The sequence below is a fragment of the Moschus berezovskii genome, chromosome 23 (genome assembly GCF_049115385.1).
Source record: "Moschus berezovskii isolate FMDL1 chromosome 23, NW_MosBer_1.0, whole genome shotgun sequence".
NCBI classification, from domain to species: domain Eukaryota; kingdom Metazoa; phylum Chordata; class Mammalia; order Artiodactyla; family Moschidae; genus Moschus; species Moschus berezovskii.
Genome location: NC_142482.1, coordinates 42,523,894 through 42,544,163, shown reverse-complemented (window position 1 = coordinate 42,544,163; position 20,270 = coordinate 42,523,894). Strand labels below are relative to the sequence as shown.

Below are 20,270 nucleotides of genomic sequence, written 5' to 3'. Positions count from 1 at the left end.
CTCTTAACGGTAAGAGGAGAAGAATGTGATTCTTACGGCCAAATGCACTTTCAAACCAAAGAAATGTACTTTATTTTACAACACTGAGTTAAAGAGAATACAGGGCAGTCAGTAACCATCCGCAGACACATCATCAGGGCCCCAGAGAAGTACAGAATAGATGAGGGAGGTGGAAGCACGCCAGATTAACAGATAACAGAAATTAACCAAGAGCACTCACAGCAGAAAACTTGCTTTCAAGGAGTGACTTCTTTCTATCATGTATGGAATGTCCTAAGGGTTAGATTGGCCTGTAATCCAAAATGTAGACATGGAAAACACCGTTGTAGTACGTACACCGACCCTAAATGAAGTGAATCGGTGGGAGTCATCAGTTTCGGGGTTATTTCTATCTTCATAGCAGAACCGGCGACTTCGGAGGCCTCATTGAAATAGACAGGCTTAAGCCTCCTGGCCGCAGGGGGCCAGTGGCGCAATGGATAACGCGTCTGACTACGGATCAGAAGATTCTAGGTTCGACTCCTGGCTGGCTCGAAACCTTTTTGACGACTGATCTTCCGGCACTTGAACCACACCCAAACTCTTCAGGCTTTGGCGGCTCACAAGCGCTAGGAAAAGCTCCCTCAGCCTTGCTGCTTCTTACCCCGTGGGGCCAGCCGACCTCTTGTGGGAGTCCGAAGGACCCTTCAAAGGCGATCACTGGAACATCCACAATCAAGCATTTTCTGGTTTCGATCTCCCACGGCAAAAACGGAGAAAAGACCACATAGGGACACCTGTACTGCGTTTCACATCAAAGAGGCTTTAGGAAAAGAGGAGAGGAGCACGAGGAACAAGAAAGAAAAAGAAAGTAGGAAGGAAAAAGGCTCGGCAAGTGTCTTCACCACTTATTCCCACTGGGTTACCCTTCACCACCCGCTCCCCGCTTCCTAATAGAAAGAAGAGTGGCTTTGACTGAGGAAATGTTAAATCCAAGAAAGTCCAGGGTGTAGCGCACCGGACATCGGAGCTGGCCCTGCCCCCCGACTTCCAGAAGAGCGCTGGAAGGACAGTTCCAAAAGGGAGGAGTAACAGGCTGTGTGTTTTTTTGTTTGTTTGTTTTTAAGTAACCCCAGTTACATACAAGTCTAGGGTTCAAACGTGTAACACCTTGAGCGGTAAGGAGCAAAAGCCCCCTTGGCCCGTACGGGGATCGAACCCGCGACCTTGGCGTTATTAGCACCACGCTCTAACCTACTGAGCTAACCGGCCACGACGAGCTTCGCTCTTCTACTTAGGACCTCTACTTGCCGCGGTGACACTTCGTCGTCCTCGTCCTCAGAGAGCTGTTCCACGCGTAACCCAACAAACATCTGCTGTGACTTCTGCACACAAAGCCAAACTCGGACAGCAGCCCTTTGGACCGCAGGGCGCCAAGCGAGGGAGCAGGAGACGAGCCTCACGTCCACTCCCTGTTGGTCTTTCAGTTAGCGGTGCTTTGTTGTTGTTGCCTGTCTGTCTGTCTGTCTGTCTGTTTGTTTGTTTTAAGCGCAGGACCAAAGAATCTGGGGTTGATCACCGACTCTTGACATTTCAGGATTCAGGATGCTTCCGGTTTACCACTCGCTGCCCGGGTAGTCCATGGCTCGGAGATTCGTTAAATCCAGCTTGCTCCGGAGAAACAAACTGACTTTGGGTGTTACTGACCATATCTGCAACAGCAGTGTTAGTGCCTTGAGGATGTTCCCGACCACAGCAGTTCCAGTCTGACTCTGGTTGATTTGTGCTCACCTGGCACAGAATTGAGGTCAGAGGGGACAAGTAAGGACTGCCTGGCAGACCAGTGGGCATTTGCCCCTCTCCGCCCCTCGGTTCCTATCAGCCAAACACCGCCCGTCACAGAGCGGGCAGCTGCTAGAGAGAGTTCAAGGGCACCGAATCGCGCTTGCTTTTCAACCAGGATCATTGACTCATCTTCAGTCATTGCAATCCTTTTCTGGCACGCAAGAGATGGTGATCACAGAACTTCCTAAGGTCACACAAACCCACGTAAGACAAAACCGAGCACTTTCCCGACATCTACTGTACCCGGACGCTGCCTAAAACGTCTGCTCTGCCTTTGGCGAGGAATTCTTCGCTTAGAGGTAGTATTTGCGTAGTGCGACTCATTGACTGTGGCATTGTTGGCCGTGATAGGAGGGCGCACTAACGTCGACCATTTCCTGAAAGAGAAAACCGATTCGGTGTGGCCAGCTTGAGCTGGCTGGGAGACTCCTTTCTCGCTTGGACACCATCAGGAGCGGGGAAAATAACGATCAAGGAGCAGAGGAAGCAAGTTTCCGTAGTGTAGTGGTTATCACGTTCGCCTCACACGCGAAAGGTCCCCGGTTCGAAACCGGGCGGAAACAGCGTTTCTCTTCGGCGTTTGCATTTTGACCGGTTCTCCGGAACCTCTCAGGAACCTTCCGAGAAACTCGGTAGATGAGCAGGCTTCCGAACTCCCACCGAGCCTCACCCGTAAACCTGGGGGAACTACCGACGATCCGACCCATCGGAATATTCTTTAGGCACCGTATTCCACCTCGTACGGCAGAGCCTGCACTCAGCCCAGCTTAAGGCGCTTTCTGCGAGCCTTTTACACCAACAGCAAATTCTCCCATGGATTCCCCGGGCCGTAGGCCGCAGCTTCCTCCGGAAAACTTCGGTTTCCTCGTTCACGTCCAGGAATACGACCGAAAACCAAGTGTGCCTTCTTTACCTTTGGTTTTCTTCTCCGAGAAAGCATCTCAGCCTCTCATTCTTTTGACTAAGGATGGAAGGCAACGACAATGACGAACCTCTCTTAAGAGAAGCAACAGTAAGAGTCAGTTGGAACTTGACATTTTGGAGGGGGAGACGGGGGGCCGTAAGAGGAAAGGGAGAAGGGAAGAGCCCTTTCTCAGTCAGGGGCCGGTTAGCTCAGTTGGTTAGAGCGTGGTGCTAATAACGCCAAGGTCGCGGGTTCGATCCCCGTACGGGCCACTGTCCTCTTTGGTCACCGCCTCCAGGAGGCTGCCAACTCTTTTCCGAGGGAACTTGCCTCTTAACCTACACAGTCCGCCGAATAGTGCGTAGAGTCCCCTTGCGGTTGTGCCTGTTGCGTCGGGACGCCAGGCTCATCAGTCCTCCAACTGTCTCCTGGAGGATGCTGTCTAACCACGTCGTCCTCTGCCGACGCCTTCTCCTTTTGCCTTCCATCTTTCCCAGGATCAGGGTCTTTTCCAGTGAGTTGGCTCTTCGCATCGGGTGGTCAAAGTGTTGCAGCTCCAGCTTCAGCGACAGTCCTTCCAATGAATACTCGGGGTGGGTTTCCTTTAGCACTGACTGCTTTGATCTCCTTGAAGTCCAAGGGACTCTCGAAAGCATGAATTCTTTCCCGCTCAGCCTTCTTTATGGTCCAGTTTTCACATCCGTACATGACTACTGGAAAAACCATAGCTTTGACTGTACGGACCTTTGTCGGCAAAGTTACCCCTCCGCTTTTTAATACGCCGTCTAGCTTGCTCATAGCTTTTCTTCCAAGGAGCAAGCGTCTTTTAATCTCGTGGCTGCAGTCACCGTCCGCATTGATTTTGGAGTTTTCCCCTTCTGTTTGCCATGAAGTGATGGAACCGGATGCCATGATCTTAGTTTTCTGAGTGTTGAGCTTTAAGCCAGCTTTTTCACTCTCCTCTTTCACCCTCATCAAGAGGCTCTTCAGTTCCTCTTCGCCTTCTGCCATCAGAGTGGTATCATCTGCGTATCTGAGGTTGTTGATAGTTCTCCTGGCAATCTTGATTCCAGCTTGTGATTCATCCAGCCCGGCCTTTCACATGATGTACCTTGCATAGAAATTTAATAAGCAGGGTGCCAGTATACATACAGCTTTGTCCTATGCCTTTCCCAATCTTGAACCAGTCCGTTGTTCCACGTCCAGTTCTAACTGTTGCTGCTTGACCCACATACGGGTTTCCCAGGAGACAGTGTAGGGAGACAGTTAGAGTCCTCTAACGTGTTCCAAGGGCTTCCCTGGTGGCTCAGAGGTTAAAGCGTCTGCCTCCAATGCGGGAGACCCGGGTTCGACCCCTGGGTTGGGAAGATCCCCTGGAGAAGGAAATGGTAACCCGCTCCAGTATTCTTGCCTGGAGAATCCCGTGGACGGAGAAGCAGAGAATCGGACACGACTGACCGACGGAACGGAACGTGTTCCAAACCCACCACCCTCACATACCTTTTATCCACTCCTTACCCAGTTTAGCTCTCCACTTCCCACAAGCCCGACATTTTTCCAGGCAGGCAGGGTTCTCTTTCCTCCGGGACCAATGGATGAGGACAGAGAGCTGGGCTGGGTCAGAGGGTGGCCGAACAGGAAACTTTGGTGGGAGGCGGGGGCGGGGCAGTGGAAAAGATTCCTGGCAACCTTTTGTCAAAAGCCTACTCGATTTTAAATTGTCCTTCCAAAGTAGTTGCTCAATCAACGCCCTATCTCAAATCCTCAAGAGATACAAAGCAAGGAGACGTTCTTAAAAGGCTGTTCTTTCCATGTCTCTGAAGACCCTTTAAGATGAACTGACAGCCAAGATTGCCTTGTGAGGAGAGACCGGGCAAGGTGGTGGACTGATTCAGGATACTTCCTCTCCCTACATGTCTGCAGCACTTTGACCACTATGATCTGGACTCTTGTCATCAGTTGACAGCCGTGCATCTCCCATGATTGCTTCTGACTTCAAAGGACAATTCAGTATCATGGTCACTTCTCTGACCACTGTGGGGATTCTTTCCCCAGCCTTGTATAGTTTCCCCACCTGTGTGCACTGACCAGCCTTAAGGTCTACGTGGAGAGCGTCCTGGAGTTTCCTCTTCTCCCGGCTCTTTCTTTCCGGTGGTCTGTCCCGCCGTCTCCAGCTGTCTTGGTCTCCTGGACTTTATCTGCCCCGACACTTCAACTCAGAAAATTCACCAGCCTCTGCCTGCACTGGGGCCTGGAAACTCTCTCAAGGCAGTAAAAACTCGGATGCAATCCTAGATCTCACGTCAGTTCCCAGCAAAAGCGCTCATTCATTTCTTTTCTGTCAGGGATTGTCGTCCTTCTTTGCCTGATGTTTGGAGTCTGGAAAAGTGTTTCTGATCTGTTTTGGTTCTTTCAGGCAGGAGGGTGCGTCTGATCCTTGTGATTTTGTCGTGGCTGGAAACAGGCCTTTCCACTCTTTGGAAGAGGAAGAGGGGGAAGCTGAGGCCTCTTCACTCTGTGGGTTTCTGCTCTGGGGTTGCAGGCTGCGGGGGAGCAGAGAGGGGCAGGTTGGTTCGTGCAGCGGCCTGTCCTAGGGGCAGTTGGCATCGCCTTTCCGGGAAACATGGGGCCTCCTGCTGCTTGTGGCGAGCAGTGTGTGCAGATATTGGGCCCGGGCTCCAGGTTCCAGCTGGGTCAACCCATCTGGAGGGTTCGGGCTACAGGCCCCAGCGCCGGTCACATGGTCTTCTCCGGTGTACCAGTGTGAGTGTGTGTCAGTGTGTGTGTGCCAGGGCTGGTCGTGGGAGAGGAGGGCTCTGGTGGGAGAGCAGGGCCTGAGTCCAGGAGTGCCGAGGGGCTGACGTCACCAAAAGGGGCATTCGGATCTCTGGCGGGCAGGCAGGCTGAAGGTGGGCGCTTTCTGATGAGGGGGCGGGAGCCTTGGAAGATGGGCGATCCGCCTGGCTGTCACCCGCGGGACATCGGAACACCTACCTGCTGCACCTGTGCCTCCCCCCGGGTCAATTCCGGTCGTCCTCCTTGGTGGCCGGGTGATGACTGCCACTTGGCAGAGCCTCAGAGGCTGGGACTGGATGAACCAGTGGGACCCGCCCAGCACCTGAGTCCACCGGAGCCACCCCTCTCAGTCCCTTGATGCCTCTAGTCCCCTTTCTTTTTTTTCTTTCTCTCTCTCTCTCTCCCTCGTTCTCCTTTCCTTTAGGTTATTACATCTCCGTGGGACCCTTTCCCCAACACTTTATTAAAGGATATTTTAAAATGTAAAGCGCTTACGTGTAAATTGAGCTGGATGAACTTAACCGAGGTATACTACTCCCACATGACCACCGCCCAGTTCGAGGTTCAGGACATGCCGACTAGTCCAGAAAATCGCCTTATGCCCCCTCGCCAGTCAACATTGCCTCCAGCAAGCTCATCGCTGTCTGATTTCTAGCGCCAAGGTAATGTGCCTGCTCTTAAATTTCGTAGAAGCGGAGTCATATAGCATATCCTATGGTAAGACATTTTTCCCCTTGCCTAGGACAATAGTTCTGAAAGTGATTTGAGTCTTTACACGTACAATAAGTCGTAGAAGTTTGATCTTATTGCTGGGAGGTTTATTCTTCCTGTTTTATAAACAACCCAAAATGTATCTGTACAAGGAAATGGGACGTTGTTCATGATACTCACAGTAGGGAAAAAGCAGCCCCGCTAGGCCAGCTGTCAGCAGAGTGGCGCAGCGGGAGCGTGCTGGGCCCATAACCCAGAGGTCGATGGATCGAAACCATCCTCTGCTAGGCTTTCTTTTCGTGACACCCATCCAGTTCCTTTCCCGAGCATCACAGGCACAACACAGTCCATCAGCTTACAGATGCACCTTCTCCTTTCACCACTTCTAGAACCGTTGCCACCGCCTTCCTAATCTTTATAAACCAGGAAGCGTTTTCCTTTCCCGTCCTTTTTCTTTTCTTTCTTTCTTTCTTTTTTTTTTCCTATTGTCCTGGGCCGGGGCCCTGGGGCCGGGGTGGGGGGAGGCGGGGAGGGTGTAATAGCAAAATCGGCCCTCCTCACTCATTTCCAAAGAGAGGCACACCTCTGGCCCTTCTTACTTCGGAATAGTTCACAAGTTTACCGTCCATTTCCAATGGAATCAGCACGACTTCTTCCAGGGAATAAAATACACACTTGACTCCAGTTAGGGTTTTACATCTTCTTTACACTCGGAACAAAAAACTTGTCTTGTGGGTTTTTTTTTTTCTTCTTGATTTCTGCCTGAGGACTGGTCCGCGAGTCTCCTACTGTCTGTCCCTTGTCTTTTCACAACTATACACGTGCTGTGCGACGAGGTGGCCGAGTGGTTAAGGCGATGGACTGCTAATCCATTGTGCTCTGCACGCGTGGGTTCGAATCCCATCCTCGTCGTCTGGTTGAGTTTATGGCCTCCTGTTGTGGCTCAGCTGGTAACGAAACCACCACCCACTTGGTTCGATCCCTGTGTGGGGAAGATATCCACGCCTCTCTTTTTCACTCATATAGGTCAAGTTGACGGGAATGTTTTGTAAATCCTTCTTGAAGGCAATACACGTTGCTATTACTTATGAAGACCCCAATCGCATGTGCTGTGTCGGAAAAACAGAAGGAAAGGAGTTAAGTTCGAAAACGCAGGAGAATCAGGTTACAGAAAATAGAGAAAACTTCACCGTGACTGTGAGGCAATGTGAGTACTGAAGAAGAATGAGAATTAAAGCTGGAGACACAGCAGATTAAAAGACTATCAAAGTGTGAAAGGTTCCCCACGGAAGGAGGAAAGAGCCAGTTCTTTGTGTAAATTCTCTGAAAAAGACTGCAGTTTGAAGAATGATACTGGGCACAAACATGGAATTATAAGCGTTTCCAAACAGTAATATTTTTTAAAATTTCAGAAGTTTCACTCTCCTGTGAGACGAGGTGGCCGAGTGGTTAAGGCGATGGACTGCTAATCCATTGTGCTCTGCACGCGTGGGTTCGAATCCCATCCTCGTCGGACCTTCTGGTGGAGGGGAAATGCAAATTTTTGCTCTTTATCTTGACAAAAAAGCTGTATATAATTTTCTGCTTCACTTCATTCTACCTCTCACTTTCTTTGTTCTTGCAGTTTCACTTCCATCCCAGATACTCCCATATTCACGCTGTTTTCTATAATCTCATTCCTCTTGGTGACACCCTAGTTCTCAACCTCTGCCCTCGTTTCACATCTTTTCATTCTCCACTCATTCTAGATCTTAATTTAGTGCTCTTCCATGCCTGACTGAGTGCTATTGCTCTCTGTTCTTAGGGCATGATATAAGGCTTATATCTATCATGTTGTGGCGCAAATTGCAGAGTCAAGGGATCCAAAGTTTTGGTCAGAACCCAGCTATTCTCTCCTCTGAACAATTTAGAGGCTCAGTTCAGTTCAGTCCAGTCGCCTGACTGTTTGCGACCCCATGGACTGTAGCATGCCAGTCCTCCCTGTCCATCACCAACTCCTGGAGTCAGTCATATCCACTGAATCAGTGATGCCATCTATCCATCTCATCCTCTGTCGACCCCTTCTCCTCCTGCCTTCAATCTTTCCCAGCATGAGGGTCTTTTCCAAGGAGTCAGTTATTCACATCAAATGGCCAAAATATTGGAGTTTCAGCTTCAGCATAAATCCTTCCAATGAATATTCAGGATTGATTTCCTTTAAATAGACTGGTTGGACCTCCTTGCTGTCCAAGTGACTCTCAAGAGTCTTCTCTAACACCACAGTTCAAAAGCATGAATTCTTTGGCACTCAGCTTTATTTATAGTCCAACTCTCACATCCATACCTGACTACTGGAAAAACCATAGCTTTGAGTAGACAGACCTTTGTTGGCTAAGTAATGTCTCTGCTTTTTAATATGCTGTCTAGGTTAGTCATAACTTTTCTTCCAAGGAGCAAGCATCTTTTCATTTCATGGCTGCAGTCACCATCTGCAGAGATGGTGCCCCCCCCCCTGCAAAAGAAAAGTCTTACTGTTTCCACTGTTGCCATGAAGTGATGGGACCAGATGCCATGATCTTAATTTCCTGAATGTTGAGCTTTAAGCCAACTTTTTCACTCTCCTCTTTCACTTTCATCAAGAGGCTCTTCTTCGCTTTCTGCCATAAGGGTTCTTAGTTTTCTGAATGTTGAGCTTTAAGACAACTTTTTCACTCTCCTCTTTCACTTTCATCAAGGGGCTCTTCTTCGCTTTCTGCCATAAGGGTGGTGTCATCTGCATATCTGAGGTTATTGATATTTTCCCTGAGCAATCTTGATTCCAGATTGTGCTTCATCCAGCCCAACATTTGGCATGATGTACTCTGCGTATAAGTTAAATAAGCAGGGTGACAATATACAGCCTTGCCTTACCCCTTTCCTGATTTGGAACCACCTTATTATTCCTTGTCCAGTTCTAACTGTTGCTTCTTGACCTGCATACAGATTTCTCAGGAGGCAGGTAGGTGGGCTGGTATTCCCACCTCTTGAAGAATTTTCCACAGTTTGTTATGATCCACGTAGGGTAACCAGGCAAAATAAGGTGAAGTATGTTAATTTAGTGGGCTTCCAATAAGAACATCTTCAAAGCAGAGTAAAGGAGAGCAGGTCCCTCCATACCTCACCTCATCCTCCCAATCCCCCCACCCCTCCACCATCCTTCCAGTCCCAACTTCATCAGATTTTTATATTTCCATTTGATTTAAAAAAAATTTTCTCATTATTTACTGTGCTTCCTATTTCAAGAATTTTTATTTTCTTGTCACAGTGTAAGGACTCATTAAACATTACTCTACAAAAAAAAAAAAAAAGAAAATCTTTCCTAAGATTTCCGTGTGTGTTTTCCTCCTTGAATTTGCAGTTGAATTGTGATGCAGAAACCTTTTTACTTTTCCGTATTCATTTCATTTTCTCCTGCCTTTCAAACTTAATTCCTTTGCTCATTTTTCCCATTAAGTGCATGCACCTGGTGTCTTTATAAGTAATAGCAACATGCATTGTATTCAAGATGGATTTACAAAATATTCAAGCTAACTTGATCTAAATTTAGTAACTCATGAAGAAGTGAAAGCCGCTCTGTCGTGTCCCACTCTTTCTGACCCGGTGGACTATAGTCCAAAATAGTGGACTGGGTATCGTCCCCACACAAGGATCAAATCCAAGTGGGTGGTGGTTTGTTTACCAGTTGAGGCACAACAGGAGGCCATAAACTCAACCAGACGACGAGGATGGGATTCGAACCCACGCGTGCAGAGCACAATGGATTAGCAGTCCATCGCCTTAACCACTCGGCCACCTCGTCTCACAGGAGAGTGAAACTTCTGAAATTTTAAAAAATATTACTGTTTGGAAACGCTTATAATTCCATGTTTGTGCCCAGTATCATTCTTCAAACTGCAGTCTTTTTCAGAGAATTTACACAAAGAACTGGCTCTTTCCTCCTTCCGTGGGGAACCTTTCACACTTTGATAGTCTTTTAATCTGCTGTGTCTCCAGCTTTAATTCTCATTCTTCTTCAGTACTCACATTGCCTCACAGTCACGGTGAAGTTTTCTCTATTTTCTGTAACCTGATTCTCCTGCGTTTTCGAACTTAACTCCTTTCCTTCTGTTTTTCCGACACAGCACATGCGATTGGGGTCTTCATAAGTAATAGCAACGTGTATTGCCTTCAAGAAGGATTTACAAAACATTCCCGTCAGTTCAGTTCAGTTCAGTTCAGTCGCTCAGTCGTGTCCGACTCTCCGCGACCCCATGAATCACAGCACGCCAGGCCTCCCTGTCCATCACCAACTCCCGGAGTACACTCAAACTCATGTCCACAGAGTCGGTGATGCCATCCAGCCATCTCATTCTCCGTCGTCCCCTTCTCCTCCCGCCCCCAACCTTTCCCAGCATCAGAGTCTTTTCCAGTGAGTCAACTCGTCTCATGAGGTGGCCAAAGTATTGGAGTTTCAGCTTTAGCATCAGTCCCTCCAATGAACATCCAGGATTGATCTCCTTTAGAATGGACTGGTTGGATCTCCTTGCAGTATAAGGGACTCTCAAGAGTCTTCTCCAACACCACAGTTCAAAAGCATCGATTCTTCGGCGATCAGCTTTCTTCACAGTCCAACTCTCACATCCATACATGACCACGGGAAAAACCATTGCCTTGACTAGACGGACCTTGGTCGGCAAAGTAATGTCTCTGCTTTTTAATATACTATCAAGGTTGGTCATAACTTTCCTTCCAAGGAGCAAGCGTCTTTTAATTTCATGGCTGCAATCAGCATCTGCAGTGATTTTGGAGCCCAAAAAAACAAAGTCTGACACTGTTTCCACTGTTTTTCCATCTATTTCCCATGAAGTGATGGGACCAGATGCCATGATCTTTGTTTTCTGAATGTTGAGCTTCAAGCCAACCTTTTCACTCTCCTCTTTCACTTTCATCAAGAGGCTTTTGAGTTCCTCTTCACTTTCTGCCATAAGGGTAGTGTCATCTGCATATCTGAGGTTATTGATATTTCTCCCAGCAATCTTGATTCCAGCTTGTGCTTCTTCCAGCCCAGCGTTCCTCATGATGTACTCTGCATATAAGTTAAATAAGCAAGGTGACAATATACAACCTTGACGCACTCCTTTTCCTATTTGGAACCAGTCTGTTGTTCCATGACCGGTTCTAACTGTTGCTTCCTGACCTGCATACAGGTTTCTCAAGAGGCAGGTCAGGTGGTCTGGGATTCCCATCTCTTTCAGAATGTTCCACAGTTTATTGTGATCCACACAGTCAAAGGCTTTGGCATAGTCAATGAAGCAGAAATAGATGTTTTTCTGAAACTCTCTGGCTTTCTCCATGATCCAGCGGATGTTGGCAATTTGATCTCTGGTGCCTCTGCCTTTTCTAAAACCTGCTTGAACATCTGGGAGTTCACGGTTTACATACTGCTGAAGCCTGGCTTGGAGAATTTTGAGCATGACTTTACTAGCGTGTGAGATGAGTGCAATTGTGCGGTAGTTTGAGCATTCTTTGGCATTGCCTTTCTTTGGGATTGGAATGAAGACTGACCTCTTCCAGTCCTGTGGCCACTGCTGAGTTTTCCAAATCTGCTGGCATATTGAGTGCAGCACTTTCACAGCATCATCTTTCAAGACTTGAAATTGCTCAACTGGAATTCCATCACCACCACTAGCTTTGTTCGTAGTGATGCTTTCTAAGGCCCACTTGACTTCACATTCCAAGATGTCTGGCTCTAGGTCAGTGATCACATTATCGTGACTATCTTGGTCGTGAAGATCTTTTTTGTACAGTTCTTCTGTGTATTCCTGCCACCTCTTCTTAATATCTTCTGCTTCTGTTAGGTCCATACCATTTCTGTCCTTTATCGAGCCCATCTTTGCAAGAAAAGTTCCCTTGGAATCTCTAATTTTCTTGAAGAGGTCTCTTGTTTTTCCTATTCTGTTGTTTTCCTCTATTTCTTTGCATTGATCACTGAGGAAGGCTTTCTTATCTCTCCTTGCTATTCTTTGGAACTCTGCATTCAGATGCTTATATCTTTCCTTTTCTCCTTTGCTTTTCGCCTCTCTTCTTTTTACAGCTATTTGTAAGGCCTCCTCAGACAGCCATTTCGCTCTTTTGCATTTCTTTTCCATGGGGATGGTCTTGGTCCCTGTCTCCTGTACAATGTCACGAACCTCCGTCCAGAGTTCATCAGGCACTCTATCAATCAGATCTAGTCCCTTAAATCTATTTCTCACTTCCACTGCATAATCATAAGGGATTTGATTGAGGTCATATCTGAATGGTCTAGTGGTTTTCCCTACTTTCTTCAATTTAAGTCTGAACTTCGCAATAAGGAGTTCATGATCTGAGCCACAGTCAGCTCCTGGTCTTGTTTTCGCTAACTGTATACAGCTTCTCCATCTTTGGTTGCAAAGAATATAATCAATCTGATTTCGGTGTTGACCATCTGGTGATGTCCATGTGTAGAGTCTTCTCTTGTGTTGTTGGAAGAGGGTGTTTGCTATGACCAGTGCATTCTCTTGACAAAACTCTATTAGCCTTTGCCCTGCTTCATTCCGTGCTCCAAGGCCAAATTTGCCAGTTACTCCAGGTGTTTCTTGACTTCCTACTTTTGCATTCCAGTCCCCTATAATGAAAAGGACATCTTTTTTGGGTGTTAGTTCTAAAAGGTCTTGTAGGTCTTCATAGAACCGATTAACTTCGGCTTCTTCAGCATTACTGGTTGGGGCATAGGCCTGGATTACTGTAATATTGAATGGTTTGCCTTGGAAACGAACAGAAATCATCCTGTCATTTTTAAGATTGCATCCAAGTACTGCATTTCGGACTCTTTTGTTGACCATGATGGCTACTCCATTTCTTCTAAGGGATTCCTGCCCACAGTAGTAGATATAATGGTCATCCGAGTTAAATTCACCCATTCCAGTCCATTTTAGTTCACTGATTCCTAGAATGTCGACATTCACTCTTGCCATCTCCTGTTTGACCACTTCCAATTTGCCTTGATTCATGGACCTAACATTCCAGGTTCCTATGCAATATTGCTCTTTACAGCACCGGACCTTGTTTCTATCATTGGTCACATCCACAACTGGGTATTGGTTTTGCTTTTGCTCCATCCCTTTATTCCTTCTATAGTTATTTCTCCACTGAGCTCCAGTAGCATACTGGGCACCTACCGACCTGGGGAATTCCTCATTCAGTATCCTATCATTTTGCCCTTTGTTACTGTTCACGGGGTTCTCAAGGCAAGTATACTGAAGTGGTTTGCCATTCCCTTCTCCAGGGGACCACATTCGGCTGTGGTCCATGTGATTAGATCAGCTAGTTTCCTGTGATTATGATTTCAGTTTGTCTGCCCTCTGGTGCCCCCTAGCAATACCTACCGTCTTATTTCGGTTTCTCTTACCTTGGTCGTGGAAAATCTCTTCACAGCCGCTCCAGCAAAGTGCAGCTGCTGTACCTTACCTTGGACGAGGGGTATCTCCTCAAGGCCCCCCCTCCTGACCTTGAACGCGGAGTAGCTCCTCTCGGCCCTCCTGCGCCCGCGCAGCCACCGCCTGTTGGACGTGGGGTAGCTCCTCTCGGCCGCCGGCCCTGGCCTCAGGCGTGGGGTAGCTCCTCACGGCCGCACCTCTTTGCGTGGCTCGTTGCGCCGGGGCCGGCGTCTCTCGCGTCGCGTCTGCGCCGCCGGGGCCGGCGTCTCTCGCGTCGCGTCTGCGCCGCCGGGGCCGGCGTCTCTCGCGTCGCGTCTGCGCCGCCGGGGCCGGCGTCTCTCGCGTCGCGTCTGCGCCGCCGGGGCCGGCGTCTCTCGCGTCGCGTACAAAACATTCCCGTCAACTTGACCTATATGAGTGAAAAAGAGAGGCGTGGATATCTTCCCCACACAGGGATCGAACCAAGTGGGTGGTGGTTTCGTTACCAGCTGAGCCACAACAGGAGGCCATAAACTCAACCAGACGACGAGGATGGGATTCGAACCCACGCGTGCAGAGCACAATGGATTAGCAGTCCATCGCCTTAACCACTCGGCCACCTCGTCGCACAGCACGTGTATAGTTGTGAAAAGACAAGGGACAGACAGTAGGAGACTCGCGGACCAGTCCTCAGGCAGAAATCAAGAAGAAAAAAAAAAACCCACAAGACAAGTTTTTTGTTCCGAGTGTAAAGAAGATGTAAAACCCTAACTGGAGTCAAGTGTGTATTTTATTCCCTGGAAGAAGTCGTGCTGATTCCATTGGAAATGGACGGTAAACTTGTGAACTATTCCGAAGTAAGAAGGGCCAGAGGTGTGCCTCTCTTTGGAAATGAGTGAGGAGGGCCGATTTTGCTATTACACCCTCCCCGCCTCCCCCCACCCCGGCCCCAGGGCCCCGGCCCAGGACAATAGGAAAAAAAAAAGAAAGAAAGAAAGAAAAGAAAAAGGACGGGAAAGGAAAACGCTTCCTGGTTTATAAAGATTAGGAAGGCGGTGGCAACGGTTCTAGAAGTGGTGAAAGGAGAAGGTGCATCTGTAAGCTGATGGACTGTGTTGTGCCTGTGATGCTCGGGAAAGGAACTGGATGGGTGTCACGAAAAGAAAGCCTAGCAGAGGATGGTTTCGATCCATCGACCTCTGGGTTATGGGCCCAGCACGCTCCCGCTGCGCCACTCTGCTGACAGCTGGCCTAGCGGGGCTGCTTTTTCCCTACTGTGAGTATCATGAACAACGTCCCATTTCCTTGTACAGATACATTTTGGGTTGTTTATAAAACAGGAAGAATAAACCTCCCAGCAATAAGATCAAACTTCTACGACTTATTGTACGTGTAAAGACTCAAATCACTTTCAGAACTATTGTCCTAGGCAAGGGGAAAAATGTCTTACCATAGGATATGCTATATGACTCCGCTTCTACGAAATTTAAGAGCAGGCACATTACCTTGGCGCTAGAAATCAGACAGCGATGAGCTTGCTGGAGGCAATGTTGACTGGCGAGGGGGCATAAGGCGATTTTCTGGACTAGTCGGCATGTCCTGAACCTCGAACTGGGCGGTGGTCATGTGGGAGTAGTATACCTCGGTTAAGTTCATCCAGCTCAATTTACACGTAAGCGCTTTACATTTTAAAATATCCTTTAATAAAGTGTTGGGGAAAGGGTCCCACGGAGATGTAATAACCTAAAGGAAAGGAGAACGAGGGAGAGAGAGAGAGAGAAAGAAAAAAAAGAAAGGGGACTAGAGGCATCAAGGGACTGAGAGGGGTGGCTCCGGTGGACTCAGGTGCTGGGCGGGTCCCACTGGTTCATCCAGTCCCAGCCTCTGAGGCTCTGCCAAGTGGCAGTCATCACCCGGCCACCAAGGAGGACGACCGGAATTGACCCGGGGGGAGGCACAGGTGCAGCAGGTAGGTGTTCCGATGTCCCGCGGGTGACAGCCAGGCGGATCGCCCATCTTCCAAGGCTCCCGCCCCCTCATCAGAAAGCGCCCACCTTCAGCCTGCCTGCCCGCCAGAGATCCGAATGCCCCTTTTGGTGACGTCAGCCCCTCGGCACTCCTGGACTCAGGCCCTGCTCTCCCACCAGAGCCCTCCTCTCCCACGACCAGCCCTGGCACACACACACTGACACACACTCACACTGGTACACCGGAGAAGACCATGTGACCGGCGCTGGGGCCTGTAGCCCGAACCCTCCAGATGGGTTGACCCAGCTGGAACCTGGAGCCCGGGCCCAATATCTGCACACACTGCTCGCCACAAGCAGCAGGAGGCCCCATGTTTCCCGGAAAGGCGATGCCAACTGCCCCTAGGACAGGCCGCTGCACGAACCAACCTGCCCCTCTCTGCTCCCCCGCAGCCTGCAACCCCAGAGCAGAAACCCACAGAGTGAAGAGGCCTCAGCTTCCCCCTCTTCCTCTTCCAAAGAGTGGAAAGGCCTGTTTCCAGCCACGACAAAATCACAAGGATCAGACGCACCCTCCTGCCTGAAAGAACCAAAACAGATCAGAAACACTTTTCCAGACTCCAAACATCAGGCAAAGAAGGACGACAATCCCTGACAGAAAAGAAATGAATGAGCGCTTTTGCTGGGAACTGACGTGAGATCTAGGATTGCATCCGAGTTTTTACTGCCTTGAGAGAGTTTCCAGGCCCCAGTGCAGGCAGAGGCTGGTGAATTTTCTGAGTTGAAGTGTCGGGGCAGATAAAGTCCAGGAGACCAAGACAGCTGGAGACGGCGGGACAGACCACCGGAAAGAAAGAGCCGGGAGAAGAGGAAACTCCAGGACGCTCTCCACGTAGACCTTAAGGCTGGTCAGTGCACACAGGTGGGGAAACTATACAAGGCTGGGGAAAGAATCCCCACAGTGGTCAGAGAAGTGACCATGATACTGAATTGTCCTTTGAAGTCAGAAGCAATCATGGGAGATGCACGGCTGTCAACTGATGACAAGAGTCCAGATCATAGTGGTCAAAGTGCTGCAGACATGTAGGGAGAGGAAGTATCCTGAATCAGTCCACCACCTTGCCCGGTCTCTCCTCACAAGGCAATCTTGGCTGTCAGTTCATCTTAAAGGGTCTTCAGAGACATGGAAAGAACAGCCTTTTAAGAACGTCTCCTTGCTTTGTATCTCTTGAGGATTTGAGATAGGGCGTTGATTGAGCAACTACTTTGGAAGGACAATTTAAAATCGAGTAGGCTTTTGACAAAAGGTTGCCAGGAATCTTTTCCACTGCCCCGCCCCCGCCTCCCACCAAAGTTTCCTGTTCGGCCACCCTCTGACCCAGCCCAGCTCTCTGTCCTCATCCATTGGTCCCGGAGGAAAGAGAACCCTGCCTGCCTGGAAAAATGTCGGGCTTGTGGGAAGTGGAGAGCTAAACTGGGTAAGGAGTGGATAAAAGGTATGTGAGGGTGGTGGGTTTGGAACACGTTCCGTTCCGTCGGTCAGTCGTGTCCGATTCTCTGCTTCTCCGTCCACGGGATTCTCCAGGCAAGAATACTGGAGCGGGTTACCATTTCCTTCTCCAGGGGATCTTCCCAACCCAGGGGTCGAACCCGGGTCTCCCGCATTGGAGGCAGACGCTTTAACCTCTGAGCCACCAGGGAAGCCCTTGGAACACGTTAGAGGACTCTAACTGTCTCCCTACACTGTCTCCTGGGAAACCCGTATGTGGGTCAAGCAGCAACAGTTAGAACTGGACGTGGAACAACGGACTGGTTCAAGATTGGGAAAGGCATAGGACAAAGCTGTATGTATACTGGCACCCTGCTTATTAAATTTCTATGCAAGGTACATCATGTGAAAGGCCGGGCTGGATGAATCACAAGCTGGAATCAAGATTGCCAGGAGAACTATCAACAACCTCAGATACGCAGATGATACCACTCTGATGGCAGAAGGCGAAGAGGAACTGAAGAGCCTCTTGATGAGGGTGAAAGAGGAGAGTGAAAAAGCTGGCTTAAAGCTCAACACTCAGAAAACTAAGATCATGGCATCCGGTTCCATCACTTCATGGCAAACAGAAGGGGAAAACTCCAAAATCAATGCGGACGGTGACTGCAGCCACGAGATTAAAAGACGCTTGCTCCTTGGAAGAAAAGCTATGAGCAAGCTAGACGGCGTATTAAAAAGCGGAGGGGTAACTTTGCCGACAAAGGTCCGTACAGTCAAAGCTATGGTTTTTCCAGTAGTCATGTACGGATGTGAAAACTGGACCATAAAGAAGGCTGAGCGGGAAAGAATTCATGCTTTCGAGAGTCCCTTGGACTTCAAGGAGATCAAAGCAGTCAGTGCTAAAGGAAACCCACCCCGAGTATTCATTGGAAGGACTGTCGCTGAAGCTGGAGCTGCAACACTTTGACCACCCGATGCGAAGAGCCAACTCACTGGAAAAGACCCTGATCCTGGGAAAGATGGAAGGCAAAAGGAGAAGGCGTCGGCAGAGGACGACGTGGTTAGACAGCATCCTCCAGGAGACAGTTGGAGGACTGATGAGCCTGGCGTCCCGACGCAACAGGCACAACCGCAAGGGGACTCTACGCACTATTCGGCGGACTGTGTAGGTTAAGAGGCAAGTTCCCTCGGAAAAGAGTTGGCAGCCTCCTGGAGGCGGTGACCAAAGAGGACAGTGGCCCGTACGGGGATCGAACCCGCGACCTTGGCGTTATTAGCACCACGCTCTAACCAACTGAGCTAACCGGCCCCTGACTGAGAAAGGGCTCTTCCCTTCTCCCTTTCCTCTTACGGCCCCCCGTCTCCCCCTCCAAAATGTCAAGTTCCAACTGACTCTTACTGTTGCTTCTCTTAAGAGAGGTTCGTCATTGTCGTTGCCTTCCATCCTTAGTCAAAAGAATGAGAGGCTGAGATGCTTTCTCGGAGAAGAAAACCAAAGGTAAAGAAGGCACACTTGGTTTTCGGTCGTATTCCTGGACGTGAACGAGGAAACCGAAGTTTTCCGGAGGAAGCTGCGGCCTACGGCCCGGGGAATCCATGGGAGAATTTGCTGTTGGTGTAAAAGGCTCGCAGAAAGCGCCTTAAGCTGGGCTGAGTGCAGGCTCTGCCGTACGAGGTGGAATACGGTGCCTAAAGAATATTCCGATGGGTCGGATCGTCGGTAGTTCCCCCAGGTTTACGGGTGAGGCTCGGTGGGAGTTCGGAAGCCTGCTCATCTACCGAGTTTCTCGGAAGGTTCCTGAGAGGTTCCGGAGAACCGGTCAAAATGCAAACGCCGAAGAGAAACGCTGTTTCCGCCCGGTTTCGAACCGGGGACCTTTCGCGTGTGAGGCGAACGTGATAACCACTACACTACGGAAACTTGCTTCCTCTGCTCCTTGATCGTTATTTTCCCCGCTCCTGATGGTGTCCAAGCGAGAAAGGAGTCTCCCAGCCAGCTCAAGCTGGCCACACCGAATCGGTTTTCTCTTTCAGGAAATGGTCGACGTTAGTGCGCCCTCCTATCACGGCCAACAATGCCACAGTCAATGAGTCGCACTACGCAAATACTACCTCTAAGCGAAGAATTCCTCGCCAAAGGCAGAGCAGACGTTTTAGGCAGCGTCCGGGTACAGTAGATGTCGGGAAAGTGCTCGGTTTTGTCTTACGTGGGTTTGTGTGACCTTAGGAAGTTCTGTGATCACCATCTCTTGCGTGCCAGAAAAGGATTGCAATGACTGAAGATGAGTCAATGATCCTGGTTGAAAAGCAAGCGCGATTCGGTGCCCTTGAACTCTCTCTAGCAGCTGCCCGCTCTGTGACGGGCGGTGTTTGGCTGATAGGAACCGAGGGGCGGAGAGGGGCAAATGCCCACTGGTCTGCCAGGCAGTCCTTACTTGTCCCCTCTGACCTCAATTCTGTGCCAGGTGAGCACAAATCAACCAGAGTCAGACTGGAACTGCTGTGGTCGGGAACATCCTCAAGGCACTAACACTGCTGTTGCAGATATGGTCAGTAACACCCAAAGTCAGTTTGTTTCTCCGGAGCAAGCTGGATTTAACGAATCTCCGAGCCATGGACTACCCGGGCAGCGAGTGGTAAACCGGAAGCATCCTGAATCCTGAAATGTCAAGAGTCGGTGATCAACCCCAGATTCTTTGGTCCTGCGCTTAAAACAAACAAACAGACAGACAGACAGACAGACAGGCAACAACAACAAAGCACCGCTAACTGAAAGACCAACAGGGAGTGGACGTGAGGCTCGTCTCCTGCTCCCTCGCTTGGCGCCCTGCGGTCCAAAGGGCTGCTGTCCGAGTTTGGCTTTGTGTGCAGAAGTCACAGCAGATGTTTGTTGGGTTACGCGTGGAACAGCTCTCTGAGGACGAGGACGACGAAGTGTCACCGCGGCAAGTAGAGGTCCTAAGTAGAAGAGCGAAGCTCGTCGTGGCCGGTTAGCTCAGTAGGTTAGAGCGTGGTGCTAATAACGCCAAGGTCGCGGGTTCGATCCCCGTACGGGCCAAGGGGGCTTTTGCTCCTTACCGCTCAAGGTGTTACACGTTTGAACCCTAGACTTGTATGTAACTGGGGTTACTTAAAAACAAACAAAC

General features: G+C 49.4%; 13 non-coding genes across 13 annotated transcripts; 7 read left to right on the top strand and 6 right to left on the bottom strand.

Annotated features, from left to right (window-relative positions):
• Window positions 1–461: 461 nt before the first annotated feature.
• On the top strand, window positions 462–534 carry TRNAR-ACG (transfer RNA arginine (anticodon ACG)). The gene has a single exon. It is a non-coding gene; the product is annotated as a tRNA-Arg (tRNA).
• Window positions 535–1,177: 643 nt separating this feature from the next.
• On the bottom strand, window positions 1,178–1,251 carry TRNAI-AAU (transfer RNA isoleucine (anticodon AAU)). The gene has a single exon. It is a non-coding gene; the product is annotated as a tRNA-Ile (tRNA).
• A 1,063-nt stretch (window positions 1,252–2,314) lies between these two features.
• Window positions 2,315–2,387, top strand: TRNAV-CAC (transfer RNA valine (anticodon CAC)). The gene has a single exon. It is a non-coding gene; the product is annotated as a tRNA-Val (tRNA).
• A 539-nt stretch (window positions 2,388–2,926) lies between these two features.
• On the top strand, window positions 2,927–3,000 carry TRNAI-AAU (transfer RNA isoleucine (anticodon AAU)). The gene has a single exon. It is a non-coding gene; the product is annotated as a tRNA-Ile (tRNA).
• A 3,450-nt stretch (window positions 3,001–6,450) lies between these two features.
• Window positions 6,451–6,522, top strand: TRNAM-CAU (transfer RNA methionine (anticodon CAU)). The gene has a single exon. It is a non-coding gene; the product is annotated as a tRNA-Met (tRNA).
• Window positions 6,523–7,065: 543 nt separating this feature from the next.
• On the top strand, window positions 7,066–7,147 carry TRNAS-GCU (transfer RNA serine (anticodon GCU)). Its single transcript has one exon. It is a non-coding gene; the product is annotated as a tRNA-Ser (tRNA).
• Window positions 7,148–7,666: 519 nt separating this feature from the next.
• On the top strand, window positions 7,667–7,748 carry TRNAS-GCU (transfer RNA serine (anticodon GCU)). Its single transcript has one exon. It is a non-coding gene; the product is annotated as a tRNA-Ser (tRNA).
• A 2,222-nt stretch (window positions 7,749–9,970) lies between these two features.
• TRNAS-GCU (transfer RNA serine (anticodon GCU)) lies at window positions 9,971–10,052 on the bottom strand. The gene has a single exon. It is a non-coding gene; the product is annotated as a tRNA-Ser (tRNA).
• A 4,160-nt stretch (window positions 10,053–14,212) lies between these two features.
• Window positions 14,213–14,294, bottom strand: TRNAS-GCU (transfer RNA serine (anticodon GCU)). Its single transcript has one exon. It is a non-coding gene; the product is annotated as a tRNA-Ser (tRNA).
• A 543-nt stretch (window positions 14,295–14,837) lies between these two features.
• TRNAM-CAU (transfer RNA methionine (anticodon CAU)) lies at window positions 14,838–14,909 on the bottom strand. The gene has a single exon. It is a non-coding gene; the product is annotated as a tRNA-Met (tRNA).
• Window positions 14,910–18,359: 3,450 nt separating this feature from the next.
• On the bottom strand, window positions 18,360–18,433 carry TRNAI-AAU (transfer RNA isoleucine (anticodon AAU)). The gene has a single exon. It is a non-coding gene; the product is annotated as a tRNA-Ile (tRNA).
• A 539-nt stretch (window positions 18,434–18,972) lies between these two features.
• TRNAV-CAC (transfer RNA valine (anticodon CAC)) lies at window positions 18,973–19,045 on the bottom strand. Its single transcript has one exon. It is a non-coding gene; the product is annotated as a tRNA-Val (tRNA).
• A 1,063-nt stretch (window positions 19,046–20,108) lies between these two features.
• TRNAI-AAU (transfer RNA isoleucine (anticodon AAU)) lies at window positions 20,109–20,182 on the top strand. The gene has a single exon. It is a non-coding gene; the product is annotated as a tRNA-Ile (tRNA).
• The last annotated feature ends 88 nt before the right edge of the window (window positions 20,183–20,270 follow it).